Here is an 8,203-nt window from a genome sequence, read left to right as displayed (position 1 = left end):
CGAGATACTCAGCATTTTGCCTGTTTTATGCTGTCGAAAAGTGATGTACGTCAATACAGCATTTTTTTTTTCAAATCAACAGTGCCTACATTCAATATCAATATGATACCTTCCGTATAACAAATATTAATTTACAACGGAGTACCCACCATTCAACTGGAAATGCAACGTTAGTTTTACGATTGATTCGTCACCGACTAAACCGTCGACCGTGATTAAAATCCTTTATTGCTTAACAATCGTATCAACCGGACAATCAGACTTGATGGGAAACCTTTGTTTCTTTATTTGGACGAGCGACAGTGTCAATCCAGTTCCGCGAAAAATCCGTAAAAACACGCGTAAGCGATGTCTGTCAGCGGACAATAAGCCTTTATTGCTGCCTTTCATTCTTGATCGAAGAAAATACACGAATAGAGTTTCATATGAAATCTTAGAATAACACGTGTACCACAGACTTATTGCTCAATGAAACTATTCAAACCAACTGGAATTAATTCTGTGACTTAACAAAGCTTGTACGAAAATTTTGCAAGAAAATTGAGTTTAAAATTATATCTTTTCAAAATTAAAGTTGAAGTAACTTAAATACGAAGATGTCCAACTGCTCTGAAAAATCTGTTCAACTCACAATCAATCCACTGATAAACAACCAAATATTATTCCAACTCTGCATTCATCAAGGGTGACTTTTCGACCAATGGGGTTACTTTGTATTTCTTTATTTCCCTGTGTTATTCATACAGTAGAACATACTGTAACAAAGCCACCCCATCAATGCGGGGTGACTCCGTGACAACTTCAAACTTTATTTCTTACTTAACTATAAAAGTAATCATTAATTTGTCTTAAACTAGTATATTGGTTCTGGATTAGGTATAAAGGTATAATGTACAGTTTTCGTGTGACATTTGAAATATATAAAAAAGCGTCGCGAAGTCACTCTCGCTTACGGTACGAATTCTTGATTTTCTTCATCTCCAAGTCTGGGTCTCCGATAATTCGTCCCTTAAAAATCAAATATTCTTCAACGTTCCACCCATGCGCCAGATTCCGTGAAATTCATAAATGTTATTGTATTGCCTGCCTGTCGAAAAAGCAGCATTCATCTTTCACGCTTCACTTTCACGCTGTCTCTGACTGGAATTCTTTATTGCAAGCAAACGATGGCTGCCTACTAATAATCGATCGCACGCAATAACGCCGGGAGGCTTATTAATAATGGCATGCACGGCGTGCCGACTGAATAATCGGGAATTATAGACACGGCAAATGCAGTTACGATCAGACGGTTATTGTTTCGCATCGCGATTGAAGGTCATAATGAACGGATCCGACGCGCGGTTCGATTGGGGCGGGCGGCTAAGGCTGCTGCATCCAATTACACGTCGGTTGCAACACCTCCCGACTGTTTATTTAAAGCCTTTGACACCTGGCTCCATCGACCAACCGTGACTGTTTTATCCCGACGAAAATGAACGTTCAAGGTTTTCAATGGTTCAGCGATGTATAATTGAGAGGCGGCCGAATTGTGACGAGGACCTAGCTATTTCTGTGGGAGAGGCTTCGTCAGCCACCGAAATCAATGTAGGACTTCATTATAACTTCAAAGAGCTGTACCACTACGTTTCTTGGTAAAAAAAAAATACTTGAAGAAGAATTTGGTTGTACATGAGGCAAGTAACTAGCCCATAGACCATTCCACGTCAAATCGATCATATTCTGCTCTAGAACCCTGGGATTTTGATGAAATTCCAATATGACTTAGTCCACGTGAAATTAAGGTGGGTTTAAGTCATCATTTTGCTGAATTGGAATGCGCTTGCGAAAGCTTGGCTTTCTACAACATATTTACTCCCAGCAACCCTGGTTTGAAAGAGAGCCACCGTGTAGTGCGCACGTCAGAATTATAAACTACATACATCTGTTAACGCAATTTCCATATCAGGTCCCTTCACGGTTGCTAGTTAAATCACCATGCGGTATCTGGAGTCTAGTTAGAAAAATACACTCCGCGCCGTCCGCCCCCTCTTTTCACTTGTCTTTCAGCAGGCCGGCTAGATAGCCAAACGAACCGACGTAAATCACCGACTGGTTAATTGAGTCCAGTGAAAACCTGTTCCACAATCCGAGGACGCTTCCGTCGCGAGCATTTATACGCAAGTGGAATTTATTCCTCCGTCGATCTAGTCAATTCCTCAGGCAATAGAAAAAAAGAAATGAACATTCCATGCTAATTAGGCTTGTAACTATTTAGCTGGTCTAAGAGGCGCTCTGGAAGACGATATCGACCTAGGCTTTGCAAAACAATTTGTATAAAACATATTCCGTACACGGTGTACCTATAAAGACAGTGATATAGGTACCAGCGGTAGAGTAGGGTGCAGCAACTTCTGACGCATGACTCTTTATTCACGATATTCGCAAATCGCTGAATACAGTCCATAACTTTTATGCATTTTGCACTTTTCTACATTACGATTTATAGTTTGAAAAAATTCACAGATTCGCCAATTACTATTACTTTCATTGTACTCCGCCACATTTGCTGCACCTACTCTGAAGATATTTTATGTCACTTGGGCCGCAGGAAGCAATCGCCTACCGTCATTGGCGTTTCCATCAGAAGAAGAAGCATAGGTACCCTTCGATTCGATGCTGACGTAATCTGCTACTGAAATTTTCAAGATTTTATATTTTACATTTTAATGTTAAGAATGTCAGAGGTTTACAAAAAGATTCCCACGTCGAGGATGGAAATTTTACAATTTCAGCCGAGAAGCTGGAAAAACTGCAACCCCGTTGATCGACGATCGCGGCTCACGGGTCACCCCCGCGTGTCTGCGTAGCAACCCCCTGTCCACGAGGTTAATTTTACGAGGCGCGAGGCGCGAGACGCGTGCGTTTGACAATATTTCAGCGTGCGTTAGCGCGGCCGCGAACATTCCAGGTGCATTCAAGGCCGCAAATGACCGGAGGGCACGTCTATTCAACGAAAGGAGCGAGTCGTTCGGCGAGGGTGACTTGATGTTAATTGAAATCGTAAAATGAGTGAACGGGTGTCGTTGGAAGGGCGCCCCCGTGTCCTCTCTCATTTCTGTACCCTTTATCACTCCTTTTCCTCCCCTTTCTCCCTCGCCATCTGTCTCCCTCTTCCGCCTTACGCATTTTTCTCTGCCCTCACTCTCTTCTCCCTCTACCCTTTTCTCGCCTATTTCTCCCCGCCTCCTCTCTCGCTCTCCACACTCCCGAGCAATTCTGAACCGAGCGTCAAACGAACCAGGAAAACGTTTGTCGCCCCGCTTGACTGCCACCTGGAGAAACGTCGTTCACAGAGACGATTTACGAAAATTTCCGGCCTCGCGGGAGGCAGGTCGCGACGAATCCTCCGACGAAGAGGGACGCGCGTAACGTGCGCTTGAAAGTCTTCGAAATGCTGTTCCAGCCGGTGAATCGGACGCGTAATGGGAAATTTGTTTCGCTCGGTGGTTCGCGGAAGAGGCTTCTGTCCGTTGTCACGCATGTAAAGGGTTTCGCGCTGATCGCCTGACAGTGGCGTTGATCGAATTCGATTTTTAGGAAAGGCGCTTTTTGGGGGACACGTTATGCATATGGGTAGGCGTTCGGGTTCATATACAGTCTGCAGTATTTTTCGTGCGGGAGAGGGAGAAGAATTGGAATTCATTGCGGGAGGATGGAAGAAGTGGAAGAGGCAAAGAAAGGATGACGATAAGGATTTCAATTTGTCTAATTGAAAATATATAATAACGACCGCGGCGATAATTTTGCGCTAAGGAAAACACGAAGAAACTTCTGAAATTTCTTTGAAATTCTGAAAATATGAGCATTACAGAACTATCGACAGCGATTCCTCACGCATTCTGCATTCATTGCGAACCTATGAAACAAAAGAGTTTAATATTTGTGGGAATAAAAGCATTTTACTGTATTTTCGTTATATAATTCATTTGTTTAACGTTTGTTGTACATATTCAACAATTTACAAAAAAGGGGCTCTAGACATTTATGGTAAGGCCGCCATACACGCTCCTTCTTGTGTTCATGCCAGGCAACTGACAGTACGCATATACTAAATCGGCCGATTCATGAGCACTCACGCTCCGTCTTGCGTTACAACTTTTGACTGGAAAAGTAAGAACGAACGGCAAGAGGGAGCGCGTATGGCGGCCTTTGGGCACATTTATAATCGGCAATTTTACCCTGCATAGAATAAGTGTGTGCCTTCATCTACACCGATTTCCTAGAACCATGTAATGGGCTGTACTTCCGAAAACCCCCATGATCCGAATTGGCTGAAATGTTGGAAACAGTTTCATTTTGCATAGAAATAATGTTTGCGAGAAGGATTATTGACGACTTGAATTTTTTTTATCATTTAACTGTCACTTCCTATGCTACCGACACATTGAAGGCGGTTCTAAAGCACAGACGAGGTATAGGATTCCTCATCTGTGGTCTATTCCTCGTCTGTGGTGACAGGTCTATCCTATATTTCGCCTGTGGCACAGACGAGGTATAGAATAGACCTATCAAGCAATGTATTTTTGTGTCGCCGGTTTAGGGGGTCCCCCTAGGACCCCCTTGCCATTTTAGTGTCGCATGCAACGTTACCGGTGAAGTCTCAAAACAGATTGTAACGCTACGCGTGGTAGGAACTAGAATTAAGCACGAGTAAAACTAGTTTATGCTTTGAGAGTCAATGCCCGCGATTTACAAATGTTTCTGTTAGAGTAACAATTTAAAAATCGTCTTATGAACATATTTCGTTCAACGGAAAAGAACGGAGGAAGAAAATAAAACGATATCACATTCGTCTTTTAACCTTGCTGTCCTATTCCGGTTTATTTAACGCAAAACAAATTTATTTAACATACAAATTTATATAAACAACAACATTATTTGTGGAAGACATGCTTTCATGATGTAACGTGGAATACCTCGCAAAGGAATTGTAACTTTGTATATTTCAATAAAATGCTGAAGCAGAGAGGACTTTAAAAATTGTGAAAAACTCAACAGTTCCAGTATCTCGCTGAAATATTCCAACTTGCACTTATTCTTCCATCTTAACACTATATTCGTGTTCTGGGGTTCGGTAGGAACAATCGAACAATATTTTATGTTACATATTTTATTCTTACATTCTACCATAGTATTGCAAGTTAAAGAAATTCTTATATACGACTAGAATATTTGACAATCGCAGCCATCGGCTCGGTTCTCACCGATTACCAGGTCTCACCGCGAGGAGGTTGCTGCGCTTGGAGACTCGTAGAGAGATAGATGGAATCAAAGTTCCATCGATCTCCCTGTACATGAAGCCTACTAAACCAAAGAGATGGATGGAAACAAAGTTCCATCGATCCCTTCGGTTTAGATATAGAATCTAGGGAACTGCCAAGCAATCACTCGATTAAAAGAAATTCAGGAAAGAAGGAAAGACGAAGGGTAAGCATGAAACAAGTATTGGACGGCGCAGTTCCTACCACCCTGCTGTCCAAGTCGAAAGGGAAAAGCGCTCGACGCCTCCCAGACGATTCCTGTTGCTCCGATGCGACTCGTCAGGAGCAAACACTTGACCTGACTCAAGCCGTCCAACACGGAGATTGGGTAATCGAACCGGGTGACTTACGCAGGCAGTGTACCAAAAGGTGCACCCCCTACGCCCGAAACTTTTCCCTTTGGACAAGAACACCAAGGGATGAAACTGATCCACCCATACCGATTCCATGCTCAGTCACTTGCTTCCGCAAACGGAAGCAGCGGTAACCTCCTCATCACACATGAGGAGCCAATACACGAACAACAAAGTTAATGATTTAGTGACTGCTTGGCAATTTTACATGGGACCTTAAATACTTCATACTATAATAAATTAGCCTAGCCTACCTTAGATGTCTTCTTTCACTGTCACTTTGCACGATCACTTTTCACTATCACTTTGCACGATCACTTTTCACTATCACTTTTCACTATCACTTTTCACTAGTTTCCCCGAGTAACGGTGAACCTGAAAAGCTGAAACAATCAACTACTATATGTTAGTAACGGTGTGGTCGGCCTGGAAAGAAATTAAGGAAAAGCTTATTGAGTTGGAGACGATCGAGATAATTTCGACCAACAGCAGAGCACGCACGAGCATGCAAAACCACCGCAGAGATAAGTACTTGAAGGAAAGAGCAGAGAATGTAGACCCATCGATGAGATGCATGACAGAGTGACAGAAGTCACAAAAAACCATCGAAGACATAGACGAGATGAAATGAATCAGGGAAAACCATCGAAGACATCGACGAGATGATATGAATCAGGGAAAACCATCGAAGACATCGACGAGATGAAATAAATCAGGAAAAACCATCGAAGACATGAAATGAATCAGGGAAAACCATCGAAGACATCGACGAGATGAAATGAATCAGAGAAAACCATCGAAGAAATTCACGAAAATGAAATAAATCATTTAAACCCATCGAAGAAATACACAAAATAGAACAACTCGCGCAAAATTCTCGAAAGTATGCATGGAAATAGGACAGATGATGGAAAACGACCGAAGAAATCAGATTTGACATTCGCAAAACAATAAAATTTTAAATGACTTACCGAACCCCAAAATTTCATCAGCACCAAGCGAATAAACGAACCCAGGCCAGAGGGGCGAGAGGCTGGCGGAAGAACCAGGGTTGAAATCCTGACCAGGTCCCCAGCAAGTTCGGCAGCTCCGGGGGGAGGGGGAGGAAGAACCAGGTCCCCAGGAAGTCCAGTGGATCCAGGTGGTTCGGCAGCTCCAGGGGGGAGGGGGAGGAAGAACCAGGGTTGAACCCCTGACCAGGTCCCCAGGAAGTCCAGTGGATCCAGGTGGCTCGGCAGCTCCAGGGTTCCCGGAGGTCCTTCAAGTCCGGAGGACCGACGACGACTGAGTACATGAAGATCTGTGAGCTCCTTATGTAGACTTCGAGGAATGATGTCCCCCGATCAAAACAAGGTCGACGGTTAGTTACAATTGCGAAATCCAGCGAATTCTTCGGCAAAAATGGATTTTCGGCTAAAATATCCATTCCAGTGGCTATTGCTGTGACAAATAATGTTAACAACATTTACACTAACCGCCCAGTATAAATTATTATTAACTATAATCGATAGAACTCGAGATATCAAGCAATTTGTAACATTTGGCCTTGGATTTGCAAATGATTTTCTGCGCCGACTGAATTCTCTTTTATTCTCAATGTTTAATCGTTCGATACATTAATGTTAATGCTTATACATATCACGTAGTATTATTTATAATGTATAAATACGTTTTAGTTGAACTTAGTGTAAGTGAATAGTTGCAGGAATATTTGGAGAAATATGAGTGAGATACTTGTTTCTCCCCCTTAGTTACTAAATTGGCGAAGTATAGGCTAAAACGATAGACCTATCACCTTATGGGAATTCGCACTTTTTGGCAGGCACAGGCACTGACTCTACAATCGCGTTGCACACGATTACAAAATCATTTTCTGTTTTTAAACATCCTTCAGTTTCTGAAAAAGTCTTCTAAGTAACGGGTATATCTGAATGGAATCCTGTTAAATTAAAAGGCCTCCCACATGGTCCAGTAATCGATGAAATTGATGCGCGAATTGAGAAATCACGAGATAATATGCACTATGCCATGCACACACTTCACTGAACCGATGAATTTCTCAGGGCTAGACAAACTTTTATTTCACAATGCGGGTTTCAAAAGTAACTCGATTTGCAGTTGCATCCATGCACCACAAGACACTCATGCATCATGCAACTTTCTGCGAGACTTTTAAAATTAGATTTTACTGTAAATTTCAGTGTTGGCGGTAAACTAATATTAGAGGCAAACGGAATCCAATTATTATTACTTCACTGGAATGATTAAACAGTGCATTAGAAACTTGTGGGAATATCAGTAACAGCGTGAATTTTTAATACTTTTTTTCAGCGCACGATACGTGAAAGGGTTCGCAAGGGTACGCAAAGTGCTAATAAACAATGTCATCTTGCAATTTATAGCTTGCACGGGCTTTGAAGAAATGCCATTTCTGAACGCCATAGTGTCTTGATCCACGAAATGGATTTTCGGAGAGAAATCCGCGTGAGTCGTTCACCAACCGAGCCAAAGCATACCGTAACAAAAGCTTACCCTCTTATGTCAAAC

The sequence above is a fragment of the Andrena cerasifolii genome, chromosome 6 (genome assembly GCF_050908995.1).
Source record: "Andrena cerasifolii isolate SP2316 chromosome 6, iyAndCera1_principal, whole genome shotgun sequence".
NCBI classification, from domain to species: Eukaryota; Metazoa; Arthropoda; class Insecta; order Hymenoptera; family Andrenidae; genus Andrena; species Andrena cerasifolii.
This window is presented reverse-complemented; position numbering follows the sequence as displayed.